The sequence below is a fragment of the Saccostrea echinata genome, unplaced genomic scaffold (assembly GCF_033153115.1).
Source record: "Saccostrea echinata isolate AGI-Se365-2 ecotype Australia unplaced genomic scaffold, CSIRO_AGI_Sech_v1 ptg000004l, whole genome shotgun sequence".
Taxonomy (NCBI): Eukaryota; Metazoa; Mollusca; class Bivalvia; order Ostreida; family Ostreidae; genus Saccostrea; species Saccostrea echinata.
The window spans coordinates 4,367,468-4,385,527 of record NW_026889753.1 but is presented as its reverse complement, the minus strand read 5'-3'; the positions used below and the strand labels follow the sequence as shown (position 1 = coordinate 4,385,527).

The 18,060-nt window shown below is 35.8% G+C and overlaps 1 pseudogene; it reads left to right on the top strand.

Annotated features, from left to right (window-relative positions):
• Window positions 1–1,888: 1,888 nt before the first annotated feature.
• LOC133179034 (uncharacterized) lies at window positions 1,889–15,639 on the top strand (annotated as a pseudogene).
• The last annotated feature ends 2,421 nt before the right edge of the window (window positions 15,640–18,060 follow it).

The following is an 18,060-nucleotide window of genomic DNA, read 5'->3' as shown; positions in this document are numbered from 1 at the left end:
GAGAAAGATGATTGTAAAAAAAAATAAGCAATTTCACTATATGATTATTAAAGTCCTCATCATAATCATGCACCTAGTTCATTTTCTAAATACACACACACACAGAGAGAGAAGAAGATTTTAAAAGAATTTATGCATTTTCGCTATATGATCATTAGAGCCCCGCCTTAACTCCAGAATCCCTTACCCTGGGGCCACGAATTTCACAAATTTGGAAGAGATATCATTACTTATCATAACCATGCACTTACTTTATCTTCTTAATATACAGAAGGAGAGAATTTACTCTCTTAAAATTGCATTTTTACTATACCGGTATCATCATTATAACCCCTCTCTAATTCCTGAACTCCTGACCCTGGGTTAGAATTTCATAATTTTGGAAGAGACCCCCTTGTTCATCATAACCATGCACCTAGTTTATCTGCTAAATATACATGGGGAGAGAAGAAGATTTTGATTGATTGATTGTATGTTGTTTAACGTCCCTTTCGAGAATTTTTCACTCATAAGGAGACGCCACCACTTGCCGATGGAGAGCTGCAAATTTTGTCCTATACTCGGCACTTACGGCCATTGAGCAGTGAGGGGTCTTTTTCGTGCCAGCACCTACTGCGACACGGCGCCTCGGTTTATACGGTCTCATCCGAAGGACCGGTCTCCACGTCCCACAGTGGGATTCGAACCCGCGACGTAAGGATCATTACTTCGCGACTCTAGAGCAGACGCTCTAACCACTGCGCCACGCGGGCGACTAGGAGATTTTGAAAGAATTTATGCATTTTCACAATATAATCATTAGAGCCCCGCCCTTACTCCAGAACCACTAAACCTTGGGCCACGAATTTCACAATTTCAGAAGAGACATCTTGCTTATCATAACCAGGTACCTAGATTATCTTTTAAATATAAAGGAGGGGGGGGGGTGAAAAAATGATTGTAAAAGAATTTATGCAGTTTTACTCTGTAATCATTAATCCGACCCCCACCTCTTTTCCAATTTCCAGAACCCATGACCTTCGGGCCACAAATTTCGCAATTTTGAAAGAGGCAGCCTTGCTGATCATACTCATGCACCTAGTTATTTTCTAAATTCACAGGGGGAGAAAGGGGGGGGGGGAGAAGATTTTAAAAGAATTTATGCATTTTCAGTAGATGATCAATAGAATCCACCCTAATTCCGGAACCCCCTTATCATAGGGCCAGAATTTAACAACTTTGGTAGGAGTTCAATACTTATTACAATCATACCAACAGTTTCAAATGCTTGATGTCCAGGAGTTAAGAAGAAAATTTTTAACGAAAGCACTAATTTTGATGATTTAAGCCCCGTTTCTCAGGTCCCGGGGGGGGGGCAGGGACCATAAAATTCAGTTTGTGTACCCATTCACAACTGATGCTATAAGCCAAAATTGAATGAAATTGGTTCAGCGGTTCAAGAGAAGACACTGAAAGTGAAAATGTAAATGTTAATTGTTCATGACCGACGACGGTAGCAATAGATCACCTGAGTCACTCGTGTGACCTAAAAAAAGTTCAGAAAAAAACCTTCATACTTGAAATCTGACCCTATAAGCGAAGATAATGCACTACCTGCACAAAATTAATGGTAGTGGTTATTTGTAGTGGGGGCGAAACCCATCCAATTGATTCCAATTATCTAAAATCTTTGAATTTCACTGATCATGCAATTAACTGTTTGAATACTGATTTTAAAGTAATTTCTTTACTAATGTAAGTGAATTTCTGATTCAGAACGAATCAAATTTTAATAGAACTACACATGTATTCCGTTTTATAAAAAAAAGTACTTCCCTTTAATTCCTTCCTTATAAATAGGAAATATAAAACAAATTCCTGAAACTTGTCACAACCAGATTACACTATCATGGATTCAGGAGAAGAGTCAAGCACATGTGCTATTTGTTTTGACTCTTTTCTATGCCCAAAACTTCTATCATGTCGTCATACATTCTGCAAACCATGTCTCCAGGATTACACAAAGAAAGTAGAGGTCGACGAAATAGTCTGTCCGTTATGTCGCCAAAAGCAGATATTGGACTGTCGGGGATTAGATGGATTGATGGACAACTACTTTGTGCCTTTGAGGGCACCAGAACTTCCAGTTATTCTTTGTTGTGATATTTGTTACGAAGAAGCAGAGGTCAATCAATGCTTACATTGTATTCTGAAGTTGTGCCATTCCTGCAAATCATCCCATAATCTTGCTTTGAAAATGTCCGGTGAAAAAGCCGGATCTGATCTAGATTCTGAGGCCTCTGATGGAAGTGATTTATCAGAAGATGGTGGAATGGTCTCAATACGCTCTTTAATGCAATCAGATCATTCATCGAGAACCAAATTGATTGCAGACTTTGTGTCTGCTTTTAAAGTACCTTGCAATACTCTTGATGATAACCCATCAGTTTCGTGCATTTTTCCGAAATCGGAAGAAACTTGTCTGGTTATTTTGGAGCTAGGCCCGGAAATCATTGAATGCACAATAAACGGAAGACCATTTGTAAGTAAGTATTTCAGTGAAGGAATTCGTGGAATAACAAAAACCTTAGACAATAAAATTTTGTTTTCAAACGTGCACGAAGCAGCGATTTTTCAAATGGTTGATGAAACGCGAATAAAAGTCTTTGCAAAATGTTATGATTATAGACCTGCATCCCTATCTGCTTTCAAGGACGGAAGAATTGTTTCCGTTGGCACTGAAAATAACTGTCATCATATTGGTAAACGCCAGGAACGTCACGGAGCCTTGCAAATATTTGACACTGATGGCAAGTTGTTGAGGGAAATAGTGAAGGATGGAAGAGAACTTTTATTCAAAAATCCCGTGAGCATTTCTGTTAATCCGAGGAACGATACAATTTGTACAGCGGACATGAAATTGCATCAGGTGCTTGTTATGACAGAGGAGGGATATGTGATTAGAAAATACAAAGGGACAAATAATGGTGAAGATGGACATTTCGGAATAAGACTCAGTCTCGGCATCTTCATCCCTACGGCCCTGTGCCATGATCAAGAAGGAAATCTCGTGATTTCCAACGTTATTGATGGATCTTTGCATATTCTTCTTCCAAACGGAGATTTTTGTGGTTTCATAGCCACAAGGAATAATAGAAATTTCGGGAATCCTAACAGTCTTTGTTTTGATAGTCAGAATAGGCTCTGGGTTGGTGACCATCGAAACGGAAAAGTGAAAATATTTGAAATTTTGTCTTTCAAAAATAATTTGATTGCTTGTGAACACTAATATACATTTTGTAATAAGAGAAAATAAGAAGATAACGAACAGTATTCAAGCTCAAAAGCCAATTCAAACAATACAAATTAGGAGCAGAACAAACACGGACCTAACATCAGAGGTGGGATCAGGTGCCATGGGGGAATGAGTATCTTCTGTCGACGGGTCACATCTACCGTGTGCTCCTTGTCATGATCGGGAAAAACGGAAAAAAGTGTGTCAATAATGGCCTAACAATTAGAATGAAAAACGTCAGTCAGCATTTGACTTAATGAGTTGTATCTGCTGACAAGGTATACTGAACATGCTCTTGCATATCGAATCAACCGAGAGATGTGACATTCAATGCCATTTTTTTTCAATATATTAGTTATCGGTACATGTATATTATAATATGTATATACTGTATAGTACATGTAATACATGTAAATGAGACAATCATGGAATAAGGAAAACAATATTCCTGAATATAAGTGTTTAACATTGTTTGATTGGATTTGTACGTTAGAATGAATAGTATGTACTGTATTGGAAATTCATAATATCATTAAACTCAGTATAATCATACAAAGACACAGCAGATTAGGCATATGTTTTGTTCTTTATCTTTTTAATTTAAATGGAGACATATTTGAAAGGATATTGGTTATAGCTTCTATTGGCAAAATTAATGGATCCTTTTAAAATCGAAAGCCTAAACTATTAATGCTTTAATGCACTGGAAACCATGAAGATTATATATATCTGGATAGCTATATTGTGTGATTTAATATTTGCAAATATCCAACTCGTTGAAATGTCGTATATACACTATTTCAATGAATTGGATAGAGCAGATATAAAGTCACAAAATTATACATGTTCTAATGATCCAATACCATTTTATTTTTTTTTATCAAAAATTTGATAAGGAGCAAAGATTTCGTTAAAAACAAGAATAGATTCAATATACCGCCATGATAACTCTTACCAAATGCAAGGCAAATTAGAACACATCCCACCCTTACATGCTAATGGTTGCTATTAGGATGGAATACCTCAACTTCTTTATTGCTGATTCATCTTCTAACAACTACAACTATCTTCTGAGTGCCTGACTTTCCCAAATCTTTGCCTTATATACCCTTAGGCTAGTCCATTCCAAGGGTTGTCAGGTCGTTCCACCATTTGAAGTCCTTAACGCGTTTCACTCAAATGCCCCTAATCATTACACCTATATATTCCTATGTAAACCTTGACCTACTGTTGTGGCCCCGCCCTACCCCCAGGGGTCATGATTTTAACAAACTTAAATCTACCTGAGGATACTTCTGAATCAATATGTCTAATAATGGCTTAGCTGAAGAAGATCCTTAAAGATATTTCCTATATATTCCTATGGTAATCTTTGACCTCCCCCCACTGTTGTGGCCCTGCCCTACCCCAAGGCGTCATGATTGGAACAAATTTGAATCTACACTACCTGAGAATAATTCTATAATAATATGACTAATTATGGCTTTATTGTTCTCAGCAAGAAGATTTTTAAAGACATTTCTTATATATTCCTATGTAAAACTTTGACCCCCTCATGTGGCCCCTATAATATGAACTAATTTGAATCTTAGAGCATGTAATGAAAATTTCACGTAAGTTTCATCTTTTCTTTCCGAGTGGTTCTTGAAAAAAAAGATTTTAAAAGATGCCACCAAATTTCACGAATTCTTATTTATTTCCCCTTGAAAGAGGGCGCGGCACTTCCTGTAAACAAACTTGCATCCCCTTCGCCCAAGGATGTTTGTGGCAAGTTTGGTTGAAATTGGTCCAGTGGTTCTTGAGGAGAAGTCGAAAATGTGAAAAGTTTACGGACGACAGACGAACACCTGACACTTTTTGATCAGAAAAGCTTACTTGAACCTTCGGCTCAGGTGAGCTATACACCACGAAAAGTTGGGAAAAGGAAAAGTATGTATGTGCGTGGGGGGGGGGGGAGGGGGGGGGAGGGGGGTGGTGGTGGTAAAAAAAATGAGTTCATGAATTTTACCTATTTGGAAAAAGTTTGTACAAAACAGAGAGATAACTCTAACATTTCACTACACTTGCATATTTCACTATAGAAATAAATGGAAATTTGTGTTTTAAAGATTAGTATAGAAACATCACTTTCTGTGAAATTATAATCCCTTGTTGTGTACATCTAAATGTATTTCATGCTAAAGTCTCTGTTGTTTCAACTCGAGGGGGGGGGGGGTACTGCAAAAAATGTTTACTTTTGATCAACTCTAAAAAGGTAACAACTATAATTGTTTTTGTTAATTTTACAATGATAAAAATAATTTTCAATCTATATATCATTGACAAGCAATTTTATTTGGAGGGGGCATAACCAAACAAAATATTTATTGATAAGCAAAAAAGTCAACAGACATTATTAAGGAGACACAACTGTAAAGTAGCGTGTTTTTTTTTTCTGTTATACTTTGTATATACATGTAGTATCTTCTTTGCAACAAAACACTTCAACACTTTAAAATTGGCTAAAAATGTTAAGTTTTTTAATTATTTCTTTTCTATTACTATTGCAGTCATACAAAGTTCGTAGCTATGACAACCATCTGATTATCATCGTAATACTGTAAAAATGGAATTTTATCAACCTATTTAAATAAAGACTGTTAATGTTTTTGTTCATATTAATGAGTATGATTAACTCAGTGACCAGTAAGGAAGTTGATTGTGTGCATACTGAGTATTACGTAATGAAGCTATTTTTTTTTAATGTTATTGACTTAGTAATGGTCTTTAGTTTATGCTTTATTTTTCTCCTTAAATTGACTTTCTCGAAAAATTTACATATAAACTTCATTTTTTTCCCTTACGGCCACACAGTGCCTCTACCTTATATCTCGTATCCTCTTCGCCAACATTCCCTCACCCCTTCGTTCTGCTAACAACAATGCAGTTCAAGACAAAATCTAAGTGCCGTCCAAATCTACACGGTCACAAATTCTTTAAATCAATTTTGGCGAAGTGCTTTCAAATAATAATGGGAGGTATTTTCTTGAGCAGGGTTGATTTTCATATAACATCAAAGGATAAAAAAAATCCCAAATAAAATCTGGTACTGAAAGCCAATCATTATATTTATTTACTACGTGAGATACTGGGAATAGGAACAATGTACATGTATTAACATAATCATTCTGAATTAGTATCTTTTTCCAATTTCTGTCAAAATCTGATTTTTTATTTGTTTGTTTTTCTAAGGACAACTTTAATAGGACTGTGACAAAAGGGTCTCGTCTTGGAAGTAAAATGCATTTTATTTTTATTTTAACTAAATAATTTGAATATGTTAAGGATATGAATTGACATCCGACCAGCCCACACTATTTACTGTTTCAATCCTTCAAAATACTAGTAATCAATTAACTAATTGATCAGAGAAATCCAAAATTCTTTTTAACATTAATTCTTCTTTTTCAAAAATATAAAACCGTCAAGGTAGCTCAGTCGGTAGAGCGAATCACGGCCTTGACTGACCAAAGTCGATAAAAATAGGTAGCAACTGTTCCTTCGCAAAGCGCTCGGCCCTTTGAAGTGTAAGTTGCGGGTCTTTCGGATGATACCTTTAAAATCGATAGGCGGTAGGCGTTGGCACGATATGTAACCCTCACTGCTCAATGGCCCTCAGTGCCGAGTAAAGGTCTAAATTTGAAGCCCTTCACGGTATATGGTGACGTCTCTAAATAGAGAACACCAAACACGTAACGAACGGATCTTTGTTTTACGAACGGTGAACTTATTTACTTTGTGGTTACCTGTGTAACTGACGAAACGTACCGACGAATCACATGTATAGAAGAGAATATTTTTGTAGTAGAAAACTTCATAGTGACTAGAATTAAAAATTTTATCAGTTTTCTGAAATCCCATAAAATATTTGATGCATCCTTTGTTTACTCCTTAATTATTAAAAGAACATTCCCTTTACGTACAACTTTTCAATTAATAAATTCATTGGGTTTTTTATTATTTAAAAACCCATGTGTGACTAAATTAATAAAGGAAACATTACTCACGAGCATATATTTTTCCCCTTCATCTGGCCCTATTTGTTACACTCACGGTTCGCTCCAGTGATTTTTCATTAATATAAATCGAACACCTTAGCATCGAGATAGCCATTTTCACGAAGAGTTTTAAAATATGAGTAAATGCAGCCACGTGGAAGTTTCCGTCGAGGAGTGCTTATGATATTTAGGAGTTTTCTTATTCATAAGTGCAACTGGTTTCTAATCCTTGCGGATATTAGAAGTAACATTAATTTTCTGCCGGAAAATACAAGGAATTTATACATGGATGGACCATTCGAAAAACTGAAGAGAAGAATGACGGATCAAGTCCGACTGTTTATAAACTGATGAAGGTCAGCAGCGTCAAAATTGAAAATCCAGAATTAATGTGCATTGTGGACATTGAGAGCATCAGAAAAGCGCTTTAACGAAAATTTGTCACTCTCTGACAGATAGAAGAAGGTACAGACGATAGCTGTGACATTCTTATAAACAAATACAGATTAAAAGCTATAAAAGGGGCTAAAAAATTCAAAAATTAGTAAAGATAATATCAGCTGAGAATAAAATACATGGATATAATAATTCATTGAACAAATACTCTAGAGAACAAGCGCCTGAATTAAAGCCCCCCCCCCTTTCCGTATCCAACTGACGTATATTCTACAGAACCTGCACAATCCCACCCCAACCAGTTCTCAAACCTAAAATAAATACTATTTATAATTCTTAAAATACTTAAAATAAGTACATCTGCTAAGGATACCGCAACTTCAACCGAAAATCCCGCATCAACAAGCTATCAACCAGATAGAAAACGAGCAATACCAGTATCTGACGCAGATGCAGATCCCGAGATCGAGCAACAACATCTGAAGAAGAAAAGGTTGGCAGGGGATAGTTTCGTACTAAAGACCCGTTCAAATTTCTTTAAAAATTGCTTTCAAAACTGAGAAATCGCCTGTTTGATGTGATATTTTATGTATAAAAATGTTTAAAATAATAATGGAACACATTTGCAGTGTAGCAGAGTGCTTGCTGAAAAAAATTGATGCGCAACATGTAGGTGTCAATATGACGCTTATCATATACAGAGTTGTAAAGGTTGTAAATGCGAAACTAAGACAGGTGGTCTGTTGCAGAGGAAATTCAGCTGAAAAGCAGTAGGCCTTAGAAGAAGGTGTGTATCTCAGAGGGAAGGTGAATGGCCCCATATCAATTGGTGAATTTTCATTAGGGCATGCATTGATTTACAAACTACTGGGTGTTTTATCCTGCTCGCTCGGGCCTTGGCGTGGGTTGTATGGGTGCGACTGAGGCCCAAATCTTGGAAAAACAAGCCAAAATTTGGGGAGTCCCCAGGTGCATTTTTGGTACATGTGCACTCTGATAAACAGATTACATGTAATTTGTTGACATGATTTGTGAGCAATGGGCATATGAAGTGTAATTAATTAGCCCCTGGAAAACTGTTCCCATGTACATGTTTTATGGATCGCATGTATATGTGTACCCCTTCGGCACATGTTTGGCATTAAAAAAAAACTATCCTCTGCCACCAAAGGTCCTTATCTGAACTAGCTAGGATGTGCTATGAAAACTATCTAGAAAGGCTTCCCCAAAATGCTGAATTAGACAAGAAAATGTTCTTATGCATTGACAAATTCCTCAATATGTAACATCTAATTTAAAGGAAAATATGCAGAATAATTTTTTTTTACTCCTTAATCTTTGTTTTCCATTATATGTTCATGTAATGGTATACAAGTATTCAGAAACATCCATGCGTGTATGTGAGCGCACGCACTTTTACAACAGCAGTTATGTAGATTGGTCGTTCATTTCTAACTAGGAAGTAAATTAATAAATTAATGCATAAGTACTAGTGATTAAACTGTCTGAACAATGTTATTTGTTCATTTATAATACCAAAATAAATATTAAGCGACTGATACTATTCATACTAGCTATACGGTTTATATCGTCGAGATACGTTCGTTCGTTGCGTGTTTGGTGTTCTCTTATGAGTGAAAAATTCTCGAACGGGACATAAAACAACATACAATCTCTATCAATCAAAATATAAATAACCGAACGCTTAGTTTTTACTCAGAAATTATTTTTCCCTGCTATACGCCGCTTAACACAGGGAGTTCCAGAAGGATAATGATTGATTGTTTGTTGTTTAACGTCTTTCACTCAAATAGAGACGCCACCATATACCGGCAAAGGGCTTCAAATTTAGACCTATACTCGGCACTCAGGGGCATTGAGCAGTGAGGGGCCTCGGTTTTTAAGGTCTCTTCCGAAAAGACCCGTGACTTTTACTTCTAGTGCCGGGCGCTTGGCGAAGGAACATGTACAGTCACTTCCTATGTTTACGTCTTAGGTTTGACGCGGCGCGGCGAAAGAGAATCGAACCCCAGCCGAACGAACCAAAACCCTACTACCGTGCCGGTCTAGAAGGATAATGATAAATTTTAAACTCTGTTTGGCACTATCAATATACAAACTTTATGCGTTTTTCAGAGTTTGAAAAAAATAATTTGCATGCACTGTTTAAAAACTTAACATTATGGCGGAAATATGAGTGACGTCGAAAAGATTTTTTTCGTTGTCATTATTCCCACATTATACACGTTAGATTACACAGACAGCTACTCTGAGTCTCTCTCTCTTTCTTTGTTTCCGTGTTTGTAAATTTCCGCATGCATAAATATAAATGTAATTACAGTACATGTCGCGTTGAATTAAATTAAATGTTCCGAAAATTTGCGTCAACTCAGAGCAACAATGTGACGTACATGGAAAATTTATGCTTGTATATCTTAAATTGTACGTAATAGTGTCTATTACCGGATATGCTTCGATTCTTATTTTTAAATCATATAAATAAAAAAATGTTAATAAAAGAAAATACAAAAAGACTTACGGAAAATCGGGAGATATTTTCTGGTTTCGACGCTTAAGAGTTCTCTCTCTATAGCTAATTAACAGGGAATATTTTGTACTTCCTTTAGCTCTACGGAGGTTTATTAACCGTTATACATGACACAGGGATAAGGAAAACCAATATTTTGTAAGTAATCACTAAAGCTATGAATTTCTCTCAAGATGTCAAAATCTCTGTAGAACTAGTGGATACTGCTATCTGGCCCATTTTCTGCACTGCTACTAGCTCTTCTGCTAGGTTAGTCAGTCCCAATGCAGAGATCCACTCTGACTAAGCAGGGAAGCCTCTACACCAATCTCCACAGGAGAAGCTTCGTGTCTGCTACCTACTTTCACGGTACTTTGTCATCAGTTTTTCCCTCAGATTCCATCAGATTTTAGTTTGCCCTCTTTCTATCATTGGCTTCGCCACATTTCTCCTCCCATGGAACTGACAACTCTTATTATCCCAATCTCCTTATTTCATGGCAAATAGAGAAGCATGTTGGTTCTAAGGTTTGCTGGAACAATGTCAAAAAAGTGTGGCTTCTTGTCTCGATCCACCTTTATAGCTGTCAATCTTTAGCTTGGTGTATTATTCCTTATATTGTTTGTTTTCTTTTGTCACTTAATGCCTTCACAAACTAGATATTGACAATCTTGTTCCTTTAGTTAAAAGTAGGGATGGCAATTTCTAATCGGTTAAATGATTACTCGGTCGGAACGATGGTAATCGGTTAGAAAATCTATAATTACATGTATCTTTATAAACCAGATATTCTGCTCACTTCTGATATTCTAGTTAGAAGTGCAGGATTATACAGTCGGAAGGACCAGACAAGTTATTCCACCCTACTTGTACAATGTGCCACAAGTGAGTCAAAGACGGAAGTGTCTCCATCACGGACCACAGTGCCTTTCAGGAACCAGTCCAGAGTTATATAATATAGACTTTCGATTTTAATTTTTTTTTATTTCAACAAAATATTGAAAAAAATATTGTGTAAAAAATAATAAATGTAGTAAATATATATATATATAAAAATCTTTTCCTTTTTTTCTGACAAATCTGTGACAATAGTTCAGACTTAATACTTAATTTTGAGTATTGTGACAATGCAGAATGAGCTTACAAGACATTTCTTCTTTTTTCAAATGAATCTGAGACTTTAAGCATGTTTCATGAGTATTTTAAAGCCATGTATGGCGTATTTTTTGTTTTGCCTATTAAAATTGAAATAAAATATAAATAGTGTACTGATCAAATATAAACAGAATATTTCTACATGTAACATCTTAAGAGCCTTGTTTATTTGAGTATAGAGCTTACAAGGATGAAATATGTCGAGAATTTTAGATACGATTAACCGATTTATCGGTCGAAACGTCTTGCGGTTAAACGATTGGCAACTCTGTATTCGATTGTCATCCCTAGTCAAAAGTTTTGCTTCCTTCCCCTGTTACCGTTCACGGTACCTCAGTCGGTAGGTCGTGAGTTCGAATATCGGCCGCGACTGACCTAAGTCGAGTAAAAAATGGGTAGCAACTGTTCCTTCGCCATGCGCTCGGCACTTTGAAGAGAAAGTTGCAGGTCCTTCGGATGAGACCTTAAAAACAGAGGCCTCATGTCACGACAGGCGTTGACACGATAAAGATCCCTCACAGCTCAATGGCACTGAGTGCCAAGTAAAGGTCAAAATTTGAAGCCCTTTACGGTATATGGTGACGTTTCTATATGAGTGGAAAATTCTCGAATGAGACGTTAAACGACATACAATCAATCAATCAATCCTTCCTCTGTCTATCCATTACTTCTGATTATTCTCCGTGGTATGGATACCGCCATACTTCTGATCAGGTAAAGGATAGGTGATCCAATTCCAATCTTACCCATGCATACTGGTTCCTTAACATCTCGTTGCTTGTCTGTTTTTCTTTTCTGTTTTTTATGTTTCATAGCTTAAACCAGGCTATGTCTGTCCTGAGTGTCAATATTTTTCTGCTTTTCGATGTTCAAAGAGCTTGCCTTCCTACTGCCACTGTTTCAGCTATGTCTTAATGCCTTAGTCTCGTCTTCGTTTCTAAAACTGCTTTAAAGACTGGCCACTTCCGTACTTTTCTTATCTTCTTTGTTTATTTTATCCTGCATTTAAACAGTCATGACACAAGAATCTGTATAATGTCACGACTTTTTTTAATTCTACAAATCTTGGAGAATGGGTAGATTTCTCTCTGTCTTAATTCAAAATGCAATTCTTAGACTCCATGTTTGACATTTTCACCTGATTTTGTTTAAGTTCCTTTAGTTTTAATATACAGGATATACAGTGTATAAGGGATTTTCAATGCCTGGAAGTGGGACTAAGACTTTCATAGAACAACTAGTTCTAATTGATCCCTGTTTGTAAAATTATGCACGAGCTCTGTTAATATTTTTGTTTGTGAAAGTGCAATAATGTCTGAGGAAAAAAAAACATGTCTGAAATTCGTAGTTTTGATAGTTTTTAGATATATGAAGTATCTAAACACATTTTAACAATACATCGGTTTGAAACCTTCTTGCTACATATGTAAGTCATGAAATTCTTTCAAAAATTTTGAAGAATATGAACTTCAAATCCAAGTCCAGGCCCATTTTAAGTGCAAACAATAATTGGCAAGTTTTTGAAGGAACGGCTGTATATTATCTTTAATACATGTATGTATGTATGTATTGTGTGCTGTAGTCAGTAGATACAATTTCGAATTCGAGGATAGATAAATGGTATAGTACATGTAAAAAGGAATAATACATTATAAGGGGTAAAATACGAAGCTTTATATATCGCTTGTTTTGATGGCTTGTAATGGTGTATACGAGTATAAAATAAATCGAAATGCTATAATTTTAATTCTTTATAATATGCATTGCACATATTTTGAGACAATTTTGATTATCATCCAAATCCACCACTGTAGCCTTTTACTAAAGGGCAGATCACTCTAGTAACAAATTGACGATGTTTTAAAAATAGTTGAATATTTTCCGGCTTAAATCGAAAGTAATCATTGTCATACGCACGCATTCAAGTAAGTTTTTTTTAAAAAAAAATCTTTTTTTCATATTCCTGAGCAATATGCTGAGTACTTTGAATTCATAATCTTATTAAAGTATGTTTAAATAGGCTTTAACCATCGCACACTGGAGAGTTCTTTTTTGCAGTTTCGATTGAAGTATTCTAGCATTATATTAGACCATGTTAAATAAATGAATACATTATCTTCGTATATTTCTTTCAATGTAAGTAAAAACGATGATTTCTGTGTTATCCATAGTACATATTGTCTGAACAATGTAGCAGGTACCCTACGTTGAAAATGAAGTAGATAAACTCAGTGTCATACGCTGCATGTACAACTCTCTATGATACAATTTTTCATTAGTGTTTAAAGCTTCCGTAATCAAGACGTACTGGTCCTACACGTAAATATATCATTCTATTATCTCTATTATCTATGTATAGTTATGCTAATAAAAAATTGAGCATGTTTACCTTCAAGTTTCTCTTATATATTTAAAACGTGTTATATTATTAGAAATCAGTGATTACAGATCGTTTTATAGTGCATTATTGAACTATATTGGACATTGCATCTCTCTCTATATCTCCCTCCTCCCTCTCTCATCTATAAATGTATACTTGTGTATCATGATAACATGACCTTCTATAGTTTAAGAATGACACTATCAAGTTTTTATTTTCAGTTTTAAGCAAACATAAATATTAAGCCGTGTCACCTGAAAACTCGAAATGGCAGAGGATCTTGATGAAGAAGGCAAAGTATGCTCCATTTGCTGGGAGGAGTTTAAAACTCCCAAAATGCTAAAGTGCGGACACACATTCTGTAAGCCCTGTCTGAAAGGTTATCTAAAGAAATCCGAAGATAAAGATATCACATGTCCTCTTTGTAGACAGAAACAACCCCTCGTCAAACACAATTTGGATCAGCTGTTAGATAATTATTTTGTGACTGAGAAACCCCCTGAGCCAGAGGAGAAACTTTGTTGCAGTATATGTTTTGAAGAGGCGGAATTAAAATCGTGTTCGCACTGTGATTTAAAATTATGTCCAGCGTGTAAAGCATCTCATAAGCTGGCATTAAAACTATCTGACGATAAATACGAACTCAGCTCCGATTCCGGATCTGACGTCACGGCAGATGAATCTGATGACGCAGATATAACAGATGAAGGTAACTTACCCTTTCATTTAAGTTTATCAGGACAGATAATCAGAACGAAATTGAATGCTTCCTTAGTGTCCTCGTTTCAGATAATTTCAATGGTGTCACTTCCAGAGGAAGGACAAGGAAACTTTGTAAGTACTATTCATGCAGTTGAAAATGGTTTATGTGAAGTAGTCACAAACCTAGGACCAGAGTGTATTCTTTTTGACAGTAGAGGTGAAGAAATGCAGAGAGAATTCTTTGATAATGGGATAACGGATATCGTTGATATCGAAATCGGTAAAAAAGTGATCTCCAGTTTTCACTTGTGCATGCTATTAGAAATTGTGAAAGGAAAAGTTGCCCAAGTATTTTCACGAACAGGAGAACTACAACCTACTGCAGTGGCTAGGTTACACGACGGGCAAATCGTATGTGTTGGTCCAGGTAGGAGGCAACATGATAATACTAAAAGCATGGTGGAAGCAAAAGAGAGATGTATGGGAGCACTGCAATTTTATGACAAATATGGAAAGCTTTTGAAAGAAGTAACCGGAAATTCGAACGATGCGTATTTTAAATTCCCCATCGGAATGTCAATTAATAAATCGAATAGCACTATATGTGTTTCTGATAGAGAAATGAAATGTGTTTATATTTTTCGTGAGAATGGCGTTTTAATAAATCGGTACACAGGCGGATCTATAAGAGGTGGTCTTTTTTTATTCGAACTTAACGTCTTTGCGCCTCGCCCCATTTGCCACGATGATGAAGGAAATATATTCGTCGGAAATAGTGCAGATGGGACAATTCATGTTTTGGATGCAGATGGACAATTCCTTGGATATGTTACAACGGCCGATAAACTAGGGTTAGGTATGCCCTCAGCCTTGCGCTTCGATAGTGAGAACAGGCTCTGGATTGGTGATCAAAACGATGCAACGATAAGAATTTTTGAAATTACCAGTTACAACAATGCGTTGACAAATGACTCGATGGGATTACCTAGTATCCAATTTCAATAGAAATTTTGATGTTATACATTTAATCTTATAGAAATTGAAGGAAGACCGTAGAACTAAGGAAGACTAAGACATATCTTAAGATGAACTTACGACATATATTGGTCTTAAGTGAGGCCAGCGAAGCTATCCTATCTTAGGAGAATTCCTTATTTTAGTCCTAACTTTAAGAAGAGCTTATCCAAAGACATATCTTAGGTGATTTTAAGAAGCACTGGTGCTTGGAAAACAACTAAGAATTATTCAAATAACATTGTGTAATTAAACCAATGTATTTTTTTTTTGTAAAATATTAATTCGTTAATAAATGTATTAAAACATTTTAATATGCATTTAATGGTTGAAACGTCTGTGAAGTAAGTTTATTTAAACCCTTTTTGAAATAAATATAGATATCTTAAAATACCAGTAGATAATTGACAAACTTATTTCATTTTTATTGGGGAGGGAGGGGGTTAGGAGGATGCAGTCAAGTGCTACCTTTAGTATCCGCCCCCCCACCCCCACCCGACCCCCGAATTTGCTGACCTTTTAGAATTTGTGACTTCTTTTGACAGCTTTTTTTTGCTACAATAGGAAAAGTAGCCGGAAATTAAAAACATCATTTAGACAGGTTTTATTTTTATATTTATCTCTTTTAAAATTTCATTGCTTCTCTATATTGCACCAACCTTACATCTATTGGTAGTAGCCGGTGTAATTGAAACATTGATAATATTTAAAAGAAGTTTATTTATGTTTGACTACCTCTTACCTTCCCAGAGAGAGAGAGAAAATTTGTTGATCAACTAAGGACAAACATGTTTTGAAAATATATCTTCTAACTAATTTAAATCTCAATATTTGGATGATATTATATAATCTCATAGGGTTTTATTTTATTGCTTATTTAGAAAGGAATACATGTACATCACAATAGTGGTGGTACTTTTTTCTTTTCTTAATTATTAATACAGTAATACTAAATAAGATATTTATGAATTTTTAAAAAAAAATGTGATATATAGTTTTTGTTTTTTTTTTGTTTTGCTTTTTTTTTTTGTTTTTTTTTTATTTTGATATATATAGCTGGACTGTAAACAAATATCTCTGTTATATATAAAACTTAATACACTGGGGTACGAATGGACTACAAGTAAACTGCTAGAAATATATAATGTAAGTCGATGAAAAAGTGCAATTATTTGAAAAAATTAAATAACTATTTATACATATCAATCGTAAATCCAAAATCGATCCAAGCATTTTGTCCGGGGGGGGGGGGGGCAGGAAGGGGACGTCCAGTCCACTAAAAAATGTTTTGACAAGTATGAAGTAAGAAAATAAACCGTGAGCGTCTCAAAATTCTTCCAATTAAACTTATTTGGGGGTGTCTTTACTAATATACAGAACATGTCTCGTGATGTGTATGGTTTATCTTGCCAATTTAGCAGGGTCCGTGTTTCTGCATGGCCGTAGGAACCGGGGGGGAGGGGCGTGCCCCCCCCCCTTCAATAATTTTGCCGATGTATAGATTACTATAGAAAACATAGCTACTATATGCTTGTGCCCCCTCAATAAAAATGTCTGATGACCTGATTTTTTTTAAAATTTTTTTTTGCTTGTCAAGGAATTTTTGGTAGTCGATAGTGCCCCCTCAACTGAAAATGTATGGCTGTGCCTCCGCAAACTAAAATTGCTTCCTACGAGCCTGTTCTGTATGTGTTTTTCTGTGGGGGATGGGGATGGGTGGGTTGGGTGGGTAGTTTACTGTATTTTTTTAAGAACTCAGGGGAGAGCTGACCCCCCACCCCACCCCACCCCCCTTACACACACATCCCATCCGCACATGCATATAATAGAATCTGGAAATAGGAACTTAATCCATGTTATACTTGTTTTACAAGAAATAAAACAAGAAAAATAAATAGGATGGATATTAGGACATCTTACCTAAGATGCTTTCGTTTTACACCCTAAGACGTGTCGTAAGATAGTCCTAAGATATGTCCTAAGAAATATCCTAAGATACGTCTCTTAGGAAGTTATCATAAGCATGCCTGCAGGTAAACAAAATTGCCAGTCTACAGGATTCTCGGCCTCGTTGCACACGAAGAACGTAAATGTCACTCTGGCGGCTCTCCAAGACTTGATCCTTGTAAGTAACCGAATGCAGATATATATTTTAAACTTTTTTTTTGAAAAATGACGTTTAGTATACATTAGTATATATATAGTGTACATGTAAATTTATGCGAATGAGACAGGAAGTCTGAATAAATTCCGTCATGTCTTGACTGTATTTTCGTATTTTTCTTTTGTTTTTTTGTTTGAAATACTTGTTAGACAAGCTTATCTTTTAAAAAAGATTGGTGAGCTAGCGCTGTAGCATAATAAAATACAGAAGAAGATATCCAAACCATTTGTTAAATTTGCTGAATCGATTATTTATTAACAGGAAGGCAGATTGGTGCACTGAGGGTTGAGTTTGTGTGTGTGTGTGGGGGGGGGGGGGTCACAATTCAGAATGGTGAATCTAAGAGTGCTTCACGTCGGCAAAAAGCATAACTCCTAACTGTGCTTTAAGCATTCTGTATTTTACTGTAAT